At 39.0% G+C, this 12589-nt stretch overlaps 1 protein-coding gene across 1 annotated transcript in view; it reads right to left on the reverse strand.

Moving 5' to 3' along the window:
* Positions 1-12589, reverse strand: part of unc80 (unc80, NALCN channel complex subunit) — a 1843891-nt gene that overhangs the window by 1669805 nt on the left and 161497 nt on the right. The window lies entirely within an intron of this gene.

Below are 12589 nucleotides of genomic sequence, written 5' to 3' on the forward strand. Positions count from 1 at the left end.
AAATGCAAAGATATATGGCAAACACTTCTTTATGTATGTAAAAACTAGAGGCAGAGGACGAACCACATTGTTATGAATGGTTTTACTAATGATGATGATCCTGACAAATTGAATAGGTATTTTGCATCTATATTTACGCATGAAGAATTTTTTGAGATGTGTATGCAAAAGTTTATCAAATTCTAACCTGGAACTGAAAGATTTTGTGATAACTGAGAGGAAATTAGAAGAAAAACTACTGAAGCTAAATGTAAAAAAAGGCACCTGGAATGGATAGATGCTATCTATCTAATTATATTAAGGAAAGCAGCAAAAGAGGTCAGCAAACCTTTAGCCATAATTATAAGACATCCTTGGAATCAGGGGAGGTCCCTATGGACTGGAAGTGTGTGAATGTATCCCAAAATCACAAATGCCACTACTAATGCTATTGCTAAAAGGTTGATTAAAAGGTTGATATGAGTAATTACAGACCTATTAGCTTGACTTCTGTTCCAGGAAAAAATTGTTAAAGAAGTAATGCAGGACCATCTAAACATGAATGTATTTATACTGCAGTCAGAGAATGGATTTGTTAAGGAGCAGCCTTGTCTGACCAAACTGATTGGATACTATGACAGCAATAGGTAGTGGATGCAAAAAATAATTTTGATATCATAATTCATGATTTTGGGAGAGCTTTTCATATCTTTCCAGATAAAATACTGCTATACAAACAGGAGCAGTGTGACATTAAGGGTATGTTACTGCTATGAATAAAGAGATTACTGAGTATGAAAAGACAGAGTTGTTATCAATGAGCACTACTCTTCTTAGACTAATGTTATCAGTGGAGTCCCCAAGGATTCAGTGCCTGCCCTGTTGTTCTTTCATTATTTATTAATGATACCATTACTATAAAGGCATATCAGGCCTAATGTCTTAATGCCTGTTTGCAGATAATACAAATGTTGGTAGGGTTGTTAAAAACAGTAATCTGAGTCATCATCATCATCATCAGCCATTTTCAATCCACTGCAGGATGAAGGCCTCTCCAGCAACTTTCCAGTTCCTTCTGTTTTGAGCACTGGCCATCCATTTACTACTCAAAAACTCATGAATTTCATCTATCCATCTCCGCCTTTGTCTTCCAGGTTTTCTTCTAGCTCCTCTTGGGTACCATTCTGTTATTTTCTTAGTCCATCTGTCATCATGTCTTCGAGCTATGTGTCCTGCCCAAGACCATTTTAGTTCTTTAGTTTTGATAAGAATGTCCTTTACTTGAGTTTGCTGCCTAATCCATGTGTGTTTCTCTTCTTATCTAACATTCTAATTCCCAATATAATTCGTTCCATTCTTCGCTGTGTAGTTCTTAGCTTCTCTTCCATTCTTTTGGTGAGTGCCCAAGTTTCACTTCCATAAGTCATGGTGGGGAGTATACATTGATTCATTATTTTACGTTTCAGACAAACTGGGATATTGCTCTTCAGTATGTGACTATATTTCCTGAATGCTATCCATCCAAAATTTATTCTTCTCTTGACTTCCAGCCATTTATCATTATTACCGCTAATAACTTGTCCCAGATAAGTATATGACTCCACCTTTTCAATTACTGCTCCTTCAATCATTATTTCCCTTTCCGTGGCATACTTGTTCATCATTACTTTTGTTTTAGCCATATTCATCTTTAGTCCAAAATCCTTACTAACTGTGCATAACTGATTAAGATTTTCCTCTAATTCTTTGGGATCGTGGCTTATGACCACAATGTCATCTGCAAATCGTAAATGGCTTAGGTACTCTCCGTTCACATTGACTCCTTTCTGCGACCAGTCTAATCTTCTGAAAGCTTCCTCAAGGGCAGCAGTAAACAGCTTCGGAGATATTGTGTCTCCTTGTCGAACTCCTTTCTCGATTTTAAATTTGCTACTGTCTTTGTCTAGTCTAATAAAGGATGTAGCACTCTCATATATTTTCTTCAAAATCATAATATATGGAGTATCTATGCCTTGTCTTTCCAGTGCCCGAAACATTGCCTTATGCTGTATGGAGTCAAATGCCTTTTCATAATCCACAAATGCCAGGCATAATGGTGTTTTATATTCATTTGCTTTCTCCATTAGCTGTGATATTACGTGAAGGTGATCCATAGTTGAGAATCCTGTCCTAAAGCCAGCTTGCTCTTTCGGTTGATTCTCATCAAGTATTCTTTCTAATCTCTTAGTAATGACCCTTGTGAACAACTTGTAGATATGGGATAACAAGCTAATTGGTCTATAATTTCCAATTTCTGATTTATCTCCTTTCTTATGCAGCAAAACTATGATTGCATTATTCCACTGCTTAGGCATCACACCTTTTCTAATGCACTTTGTGAAGAGCCTTGCCAGTTTTTGTGTTATGTCTCTTCCTCCCAATTTTAACAACTCTACAGTAACTTCATCTTCCCCCGGGGCTTTCCGATTCTTCATTTTCTTCAATGCATGTTCTACCTCATCAGGAAGAATATCGGGTGTGTCGTATGTGTTGCTACCTTGCAATCCATCTTCTCCAATTCTGGTATCATTCCCTTGCTCCTTGTATAATTCTCTATAGTAGTCTTCTGCTATTTGAATTATGCCTTCTCTGCTGTTTATAAGTACACCATTGCTATTCTTCAGTTTCAGTATCATTTGTCTTTCTGTATTACTGCTCATGGCTGCTGATTTAAATCCTTTGTTTTCCCTTAATGCTTGTTCTACTTTTCTTGTGTTAAATCTTCTTATGTCCTTTCTGAGTCTCTTTCTAATGGCTTTGCATAACTCAGTATATTCAATTTTCTCCCTGGCAGTGTTTTTCTTGCTCTTCATTTGTCGTCTTTGGTTCATCATGACAAGTGTTTCTTGACTAATTTTTTCTTCTTTGGATTTCTGTTTCCCTATAGGTTTCTTGGGCTTTATCACTTTCAGAAAGTTGTAATATTCCTCGTCGATATCTTGGTCCTGAGCAGTCTGCAGAAGCTCAAACTTGTTCTTAAGTTCCAGTACATACTGCTTTTTCTCCTCCTCTGTTATTTCAAAGACCTTTGTATTATTTACTCGAGTCAGTTTTTTCCTTTCCTTTCCTACATCTATATCAAGTGTACATCTTACCATTCTGTGATCACTTCCTACATTTACCTTATTCAGGACGGTAACATCATTCACAATATATCTTCTGTTAGTGAGGATGAAGTCGATTTCATTAGTTGTTAATCCATTTGGACTCTTCCATGTCCACTTTCTGTTCACCCTTTTCTTGAAAAAAGTGTTCATTACTGACATTCCTTGAGATTCTGCAAATTCCACAAGTCTTTCACCTCTTTTATTTCTTTCACCAATTCCAAAATTTCCTATAGTTCCTCTTTCTGCGCTGTTTTGCCTTTTTCCAACCTTAGCATTGAAGTCCCCCATAATAATAGTGTAGTGGGTTTTCTGCTCATCTAGAAGACTCTCAATTTCAGTGTACATGTCTTCAACCTCTTCATCATCCTGGCTCGATGTTGGTGCATAAATCATTACAATCTTTAGCTTGTACCTCTTAGAAATCTTGAGTATTAGTCTCGACACCCTTGGTGATGTACTTTTGAATTCCAAAATGTTGTTTTTAAAATCTTTATGGACCAGAAACCCAACTCCACCTTCACTCCTTTCACTGTTTCCATTGGTGTACAGCAGATTTCCACTTGATAAACTTATAAGTGATTCATTTCTTCTTCTTGTTTCAGCCAAACCGATGATATTCCAATTCACATTTTCTAATTCCTTTTCCAGCTCTAATATCCTGTCTTCTGAGTATGCTACTGCAACAAAATCTGCATATATTAGGCAGCTAGAGTAAGAAGTGGCAACTGAAATTTAACATTGACAAATGCAAAGTACTTCATATGGGTAGCGGTAATCACAGATTAATGTATCAATTGTGTAGTATAATACTCAGGTGGGGAAGAATGAAAAAGACCTGGGTATAATTGTGCAGTAAAATATGAAGTTCTCTGAACAGTAAAGACAGGCTGCTAGGCAGGCTCTATAGTTTTTTTCAATGATATAGAGGAATTTTGACAGTAAGGATAAGGAAGTGATTATCCTGTCATATAAGGCAATAGTTATGCTACACCTAGAGTACTGCATACAATTCTGAAAGCCTCATTTTAGAAAGGACATGGATCTATTAGAATAGGCAAAGCTAAGCAACAAGATTACCAAGAAGAACAAAAGGGTGCTCCTACCAGGAAATCTCCTTCAATTCTGAGAACTAAAGAGTCTGGAGATGAGATCTGATTGAAGTGTTTATGGCTCTGAACAAATTGAGTAAGATCAATGGAATCTTCCACTTGCTCAGATTACACGAGAGGCATAAATTCAAACTGAGGATGGCACAGATTCCACAATATGTTGTAGGATGTTTTGTGGTAGTGCTACCCATGCCTTGCCCAAAGTGTCCAGCAATGCTCACATATTGATGGTCATAGCATAAAATGTCTTTTTCAGTTGGTTCGAAACATGCTCAGTTCGGTTGAGATCGAAGTGAGTTCGACAGCCATGGAAGCGCAGATCATTATTATGTTCCTGAAACCAGTTAGAAACCTGCTGGAGCTTGTAACATGGCATGTTGTCCTTGATATAGGCTGGCACTGTCTGAATACACTTGATTCATCATGAAGGGGTGTATTTTGTCAGTGAAGATAGAAAGGTAGACATTCTCATCAAGCCAATGATTAACAGAGACCAGAGGATCCCAGAAATGCCATAAAAACAGCCTCCAAATCATAACCCACTTGTGGCTGCCCCACATTTGACCTTTGGCTGGCTGTTCAACTGTTTTTGAGCCAGCACGGTAACTCATGACACCACAGAACAGGTGCACTTAACCATGTTGGATGAGTTGAGATAATTTCGAAGTCAAAAAGATCTTGACTCTGACCCATTCTTCCTCACACTCAAAACTGATCACCATACGTGTGAAGTATAATTTTGTATCAGCGATTCTCAACTTTGGGCATTCACCGGCATCACAGACCAGTCCTTTTCTATACAAGGGTGTGCTGTTAATGCAAAGCTAACTCACTGTGTGTATGTGTATATCTTCAGCCACTGTCAATCCACTGCAGGATGAAGGCCTCCTCAACAACTTTCCAACAACTTGTTGAGGAGGCAGAATATTTCACAATTTCATTGATCCACTCATCTCAGGCCTTTTTCTTGGACATGGAAATCAATATGATGCAGGGTACATATTGATGCATTGATACAAGATGCACGGTATTTCAGAGACTGCTGGGAGTCATTGCGGTACAAGTAAACACATGGGTTGTATTAGGGTAGCTAAGAATAGGAACAGGTGCATGTATACTTGCGTGTACAACAATGCTAGGAGCTTGGTAAATATATTTGATGAATTTGAGGTATTTCTCAAAACATCAAAGGCAGATATTGTTGGGATATCAGAGACATGGTGTCACACAGATATAAGGAATGCAGAATACAAAATCCAAGGAAGTGAAGCCAGTCGACATCGCTGGACAGTGCAGTGTCGAGTCAGTTTGATGTGACATAAGCACTGGGAGATCAAAATGGAGAGTAGGAGTGTGCTATAGGCCTAATGACTCTGATGAGTATAATAAGATATTGTACAGGGAAATAGAGTGGGCCAGTAAATCAGAGAGTCTTATAATGGGGGATTTTAATTTCCCAGATATTGACTGGAATTTGTGGTTTGGTCACTCGCACACTAGCAAGGCTTTTATGGATTTATTGGATGATTGTTTTCTACATCAGCATGTTCGTGAGGCAACAAGAGGGAGCAATACTCTTGATCTGATTATCAGTAGTGATTCTTCATGCATTAAGAATTCTGCAGATAAATGAACCACTAGGTGGCAGTGATCACAGTGTGTTGAAGTGGGATTTACTCAAGGAGGTAACTACCATTAGGGGTAAAGGGAAGGGTTATTGCTTTCGTAAAGGCAACTACGATGGACTGAGACAGTATTTAAATTCTATACAGTGGGACCAACTGATGATGTTACCAACAGCAAATTCAAAATGGAAAGCATTCAAAGAATTCATCTTGGAAGCTACTAGGCTTTAGATACCAACTAAGAAATATTGTTTAAGGTTTAGGCCTAAATGGATGTCAGATTTGATGAATGATGTCAGATGAACTAATGAGACATATGGCAGAGAAGAAAAATACATGGGATACATATAAATTAATGGGTGACATGGAAGCCTATGATAGATATAAGCTAGTCTGTAACCAAGTCACAAAGGAGATTAGGTAGGCAAGGGAGATTATGGGAAATCCTTGGCAAAGGATGCAAATAAAAACAGAAAAGAATTCTTTACCTATGTAAATTCTAGAAGGAAAGGGATGAATCAGATTGGTCCATTGGATATTGATGGTTCAACTGTTGATGATCTTGCTCAGGTGGCTAACAAACTAAACGAGTATTTTGCATCTGAGGAGTTATTCAGGAAGGGGAATGCCAAAGGTGAAGTAAACTCTGGCAGTGAGCTAGATGATTTTGTAATAACTGAAAGGAAAGTGGAGGAGAAATTGTTGAGGATAAACATAAAAAAGGTGCATGGGGTGGATGGGATCTATTATATTAAAGGAAGCAGCAAAGGAAGTAAACAAACCATTAGCCATAATTATGAGAGCTTCTTCAGAATTCAGGGGAGGTACCCACAGACTGGAGATGTGCAAATGTGACCCCAATTCACAAAGGAGGATCAAAGGCTAACACAAGTAATTATAGACCTGTGAGTTTAACTTCTGTTCCAGGAAAATTAATGGAGGCACTGGTTAAAGAAGCACTGCAGCATCATCTACACAAGACTTCAGTTATAGCTTGCACATAGCACAGTTTTGTTAAGGGAAAGTCTTGCCTGACCAATTTTAATGGATACTATGATGCAGTTACAAAAGAACTGGATGCAGGGAATAACTTTGATATTATATATTTGGATCTTAAAAAGTCTGTTGATACTGTTGCACATGGAAGACTGCTGCACAAATTAGAGCAGTGTGGCACTGGAAGCAAATTGCTGCTATTGATAAAGGGATGGTTGAGGGGGAAAAGACAGAGAGTGGTAATCAATGGACACTGCTCATCGTGGATTAATGATATTAGAGGAGTCCTTCATGGTTCGGTGTTGGGTCTATTGTTATTTACTGTATTTATAAATGATATTGATGATGGTATATCAAGCTTAATGTCCAAGTTTGCAGACGATAAAAACGATGGCAGGGTTGTTAAGGACACTACTGACAGTATGCTGCTGCAACAGGATCTGGAAAAGTTGAGCAGATGGGCTGAGAGGTGGCAAATGAAGTTTAACATTGACAAATGTAAAGTACTACATATGGGAAACAGCAACCCTAGAGCAACTTATCAACTCTGTGGTACTACACTGACAGTGGTAGAGAATGAAAAGGACCTGGTGGTAATTGTGCAGGTAGATTTGAAGTTCTCTGAGCAGTGCAGACGGGCTGCAAGAGTAGCTCATGGTGTCTTGTCAATGATATACAGGAATTTTTCTAGCAGGGATAAGGAGGTGATTATTCCCTTGTATAAGACAATGGTCAGGCCACACCTTTAGTACTGTGTACAGGTCTGGAGGCCTCATTTCAAGAAGGATGTAGAGCTGCTGGAACAAGTACAGAGAAGGGCAACAAAATTACAGTGAAGAACAAAGTGTTGCTCTTACAAAGAAAGGCTTAAGTTTTGCAAATTACAGTGTTTGGAGACTAGGCACCGGCGAGGTGATCTGATTGAGGTGTATAATGTCTTGAATGGTTTGAGCATGCTCAATGCTGATGGGATTCTTCCTCTTGCTCAGAATAATCACCTGAGAGGGCATAAATTCAAATTGAGGAAAGACAGATATATGATAGATGTGTAGAAATTTGCCTTTAGCCAGCGGGTAGTTGGTTTGTGGAACAGACTTCCATCCCTTGTTGTGGAAGTTGATAGCCTAAATAAATTTAAAGCTCAGCTGGACAGGTATTTCGAACAAATGGTTGAAATGGAAGTGGGTTTTTTTTTTTTTTTTTTTTTTTTTTGGCTGAATGCTGCATAAGCTTGCTTTCTTGCATCATATGCCTCCACTAATTCTAATGTTAATATGATCTGTAATCAAATTGTAACAGCCTCATATATGTTGAGCTTGTTACAGCAAATATTTTACCATTTAGGGAACACAGAAATATTGCCAGATCGTGATTTGGCAGGCTCCTTATCTTTAAAGCATAAAAATAAGAAACCTGCAGAAGCCGTTATAGCATAAAAATAAGAAGCGAGCATAAAGATAAGAAACCTTGGCAAAAGACTTGTTGATGAAAAGATAGTGAGGACTCAAAAGCTTTACTTTACTTCTGTGTAGATTAAAATGGCAATATGTGATAAGCTCCCAAAGCAATTCATACACCATTATGATGAACTATTATATCTAGCTTTCATTAGGTAAGGTTTGACCTAATGAAAGCTAGATATAAGTGCAACAATGTTTGATGATCAGCCCTCAATGACACAGAAAATATTGCTTTGATGATATTTGATTTTTTTCAAGCAGGCAGTACAGAGGTACTTTATATGATCCCAGACGTTAAAACAATTCTAAATTTAAGGATATTTCTGGATCAGGGTGCATGTTTTGTTTTCAGAAAAGAGGATAAAAAAAATGCACACTTGTCTCAAAGATTAACTTGGAGTCTTAAAAAAAAAAAAAAAAAAAAAGACTAAAACAATAGTTCCAAATTAAAGGTTATTTCTATATCAAGGTGCATTTTTTCTGCATTTGCATTATTAATGATACTGATGAAGGGTTTGCAGATGATACAAAGTTTCGCAGGGTGGTTATTGACAGCAACAGGGTAAGTTGCTGCAACAAGAAACAAATTAAGTCGACGGGCTGAGAAATAGCAGTTGAATTTTAATACAGATAAATGAAAAGTATTGCATATGGGTAGCAGTAATTTCAGATTAATATACCAACTGTGTGATACTACACTCAGGGGTATGGAAAATGAAAAAAGATCTGGGTGTAATTGTGCATTCAGATATGAAGTCCTCTGTGCAATGCAGACAGGCTGCCAGGGCAGCTCATGGAGTTTTGTCTATAATAATAGAAACTTTGCTAGCAGGGAAAAGGAGTGATTATCCTGTTGTATAAGGCAAAGGATAAGCCATATTTTGAGTACTGCATACAGGTCTGGAGGCCTCATTTTAGGAAGGGTGTATATCTGCTGGAACAGTTACAAATAAGAACAACGAGATTGGTGAAGGGAATAAAAGGATGCTCTTACCAAGACAGGCTTCAGTTCTGAAAATTGCAACATCTTGAAACTAGGCACCTGAAAGGTGATCTGATCGAGGTTCTTAAGGCTTTGAATGGATTGAGCAAGCTTGGTGCTGATTGCATTCTTCCTCTCATGCAGACCACACACGATAGGGCATAAATTAAAATACAGAAGGGTTAGTTGCAGGATAGATGTGAAGAGGTCTGCCTTCAGCCAGTGAGTGGTTGACTGTTGGAACAAACTTCTATCTGGTGTTGTGGAAATGGGCAGTTTGAATAAATTCATGAAAGAATGAGACAAATTACAAAGGGGTGGACAAGTGATGTGGAAGTTTTTTTTTTTTTTTTTAACTGATGTTTTATAAGCTTGCTTCCTTACATCATATTCCACTAATAATAATAATAATTATTATTATTATTATTATTATTATTATTATTATTATTATTATTATTGTGATTGGGAGATTCGAGAAGAAGTAAAACAGTCGATCAGGAACACCCACAACTGGCAAACCCCAGGAATTAATAACATCCATAACTACTGGTAAAAGAAGCTCGTTGCACACACAAGCACCTAGCAGAGAAGTTCACTAAAATGATAAGGCATCCAGAGACAATCCCAAAATTTCTCAATGAAGGAGTAACATATCTGAAGCCTAAAGACAAAGATACAAGAAACCCGGCAAAATACAGGCCAATCACCTGCCTCCCAACGATGTACAAGATCCTGACCAGCTGCATAACCAAGACGATATCAGACCAGTTAGAGAGTCAGAACATAATGGCCAAAGAGCAGAAAGGATGCAAGCGAAGGAGCAATTAACCATAGATGCCGCAGTTATGGAGCAAGCCTACAAGACGCACCGCAACCTATAAACGCCTACATCGATTATCGGAAGGCATTCGACTCCATACCTCATAGGTGGCTAATAGAGACCCTGAAGATCTACAAGGTCAATCCGATAGTGTCAAACTTCCTAGGAGAAATGATGGTGAAATGGAGTACCACCATTTCACCATCGTGAAGGTCAAGAATATCACAACCAGGCCAATCCCCATTAGAAGAGGAATCTTTCAGGAAGATGCTCTGAGCCCAATGTAGTTCTGTCTAGCACTCAACCCGCTATCCACCATGCTTAATGGCAGCAAGTATGGATATAACCTCAAAGAAGGAAAAAAGAACTTGTACACCCTCACCCACCTGATGTACATGGATGACATCAAGCTCTATGCGGCAACTGAGAAGCAACTCCAGCAACTACTCCATATCACCGAAAAATTCAGCAAGGACATCAGGATGGAATTTGGTCTAGACAAATGGAAGACCCACACACTGCACCAGGGAAAATTAGTTGGCCAAAACTACCAGCTGCTGACTGGTAAAGAGACTGAAGCTATGACAGAAGGAGAGACCTACAAATACCTAGGGATGATGCAGGCTCAGCAGTTAGCGCACAAGGAAATCAAGAAATGTCTGACCGAAAAATATCATCAGAGATTCAGAATCCTGCTGGAAATAAAATTGAATGGAGGGAACATAGTTAAAGCCATAAACACCTCCAGTTAAAGCCATAAACACCTCAAGCCGCTCCAGTACTAACATACACTTTCAGGGTCATAGATTGGACTAACACCGAGCTAAAAGATATTATGCGAAAGACAAGGACAATGATGACCAAGAGTTGCCAACACCACCCAAAGTCAGCAGTGGAGAGAATAACAATAACTCGGAAAGAGGGAGGATGGGGCCTGATAGAGCAACAGAAAACAGCGATAGTTAACATCAAGGATTACTTTGAGAACAACACAGCACCACTCTACCAGGCCAAAAGGAAGATAGATAAGTGGTATACCCCACTTAACCTAAGCGAGGAAACCCCTCCCACCCAGACAGTACAAGAAATAAAGTTAGACAGATGAGCAAAGAAGACACTCCATGGCAGACACTACAATGACCTCCATCAAGATCACATTGATAACATTGCTTCGAATGCATGGCTCACAAGTGGGACGCTCTCCCCCGAGACTGAAGGATTCATTCTGGCCATCCAAGACCAGGTAATCGATGCCAAAAACTATAGAAAATACATCGCAAAGGAGCCCGGAATGTCAGATGACACATGTGGACGATGCTGCACAACAGACTGGACATAATTCTTGTGGACAAGATGGAAAAGGCTACCTACCTGATTGACATAGTGGTGCCGAACACTAGCAATGTTCAGAAAACCCTGAGGAAAAAATTAGGAAGTACACAAACCTGAGACATGAGGTCAAGGAGAGGTGGCATATGCAAGTATCGACCATCCCAATCATCGTGTCAACCACCGGTATTATGCCAAATACTCTACATAGCAGCTTAGCAGCACAGGTCTCCCAGAAAACACCTACAAAGAACTCCAGAAAGTCGCAATCCTGAACACCTGTAGGATAGTCAGAGATTTCCTTGACAAACAGTAACACCAGACATTACAACCACCCTGGTAGCAATCCCTGTCACGGAGTTGAATCCCCCAATCAGGGAGAAATAATATAACAGCAATAACAATAATAATAATAATAATGAGTGTGATGGCCCAGTGGTTATGACACTGGACTACCAGCCTGATGGTCCTGGGTTCGTGTCCCACTTTGGTAAAAGCAAACACATCTCCATCACATTGGGGGACTGGCATAATGATAATAATAGTAATAAATTATAATAATTAAAAAAAACATCACAAAAGTCACTTCAGAAGATCTACCTCTCCCAGGGTCGAAGTGATGGCTGAGGCAGATAGTAGCATCATCTGATGTCGCTCCCAAGAACTAACACTACCACTGGAAGTAAGAAAAAGCTAAACAGATCCACCATCCATCTATGGATGGTGGATCTGTCGTCAAAGAGAAGTAATCATGACATCAAAGATAATTAATAATCATACTGTGTAGAGCAGGATAAGTTACTTGAGTTCGGGCTTTAGGCAGAGAGGTCAATTTGAAAATTTGGAGACAGTCTCCTGAGGAAGACAGTGCAGCAAGTGGTGCTGTCCTCCATGTGTCTACCACAAGGGAAGGACAACAGCATCTAGCCCAACCAACTGGAAGTGCTTCCTGCACAACTATGCTGGTGACTATCCAGAATGGAAGAAAACACCAAAGCATGAAATGGAGCTTGAAATGAATACATTCATAATGTGAATATAATACGAAATAACCAAGCTAGAGACCAATATGGCAATGCATAAGCCAAGATTACATACCAAGATTACATGCATAAGCCAAGATTACATACCATGGTTAGAATG

Source organism: Mastigoproctus giganteus, chromosome 7 (assembly GCF_048544385.1).
Source record: "Mastigoproctus giganteus isolate SK-2022 chromosome 7, ASM4854438v1, whole genome shotgun sequence".
Taxonomy (NCBI): domain Eukaryota; kingdom Metazoa; phylum Arthropoda; class Arachnida; order Uropygi; family Thelyphonidae; genus Mastigoproctus; species Mastigoproctus giganteus.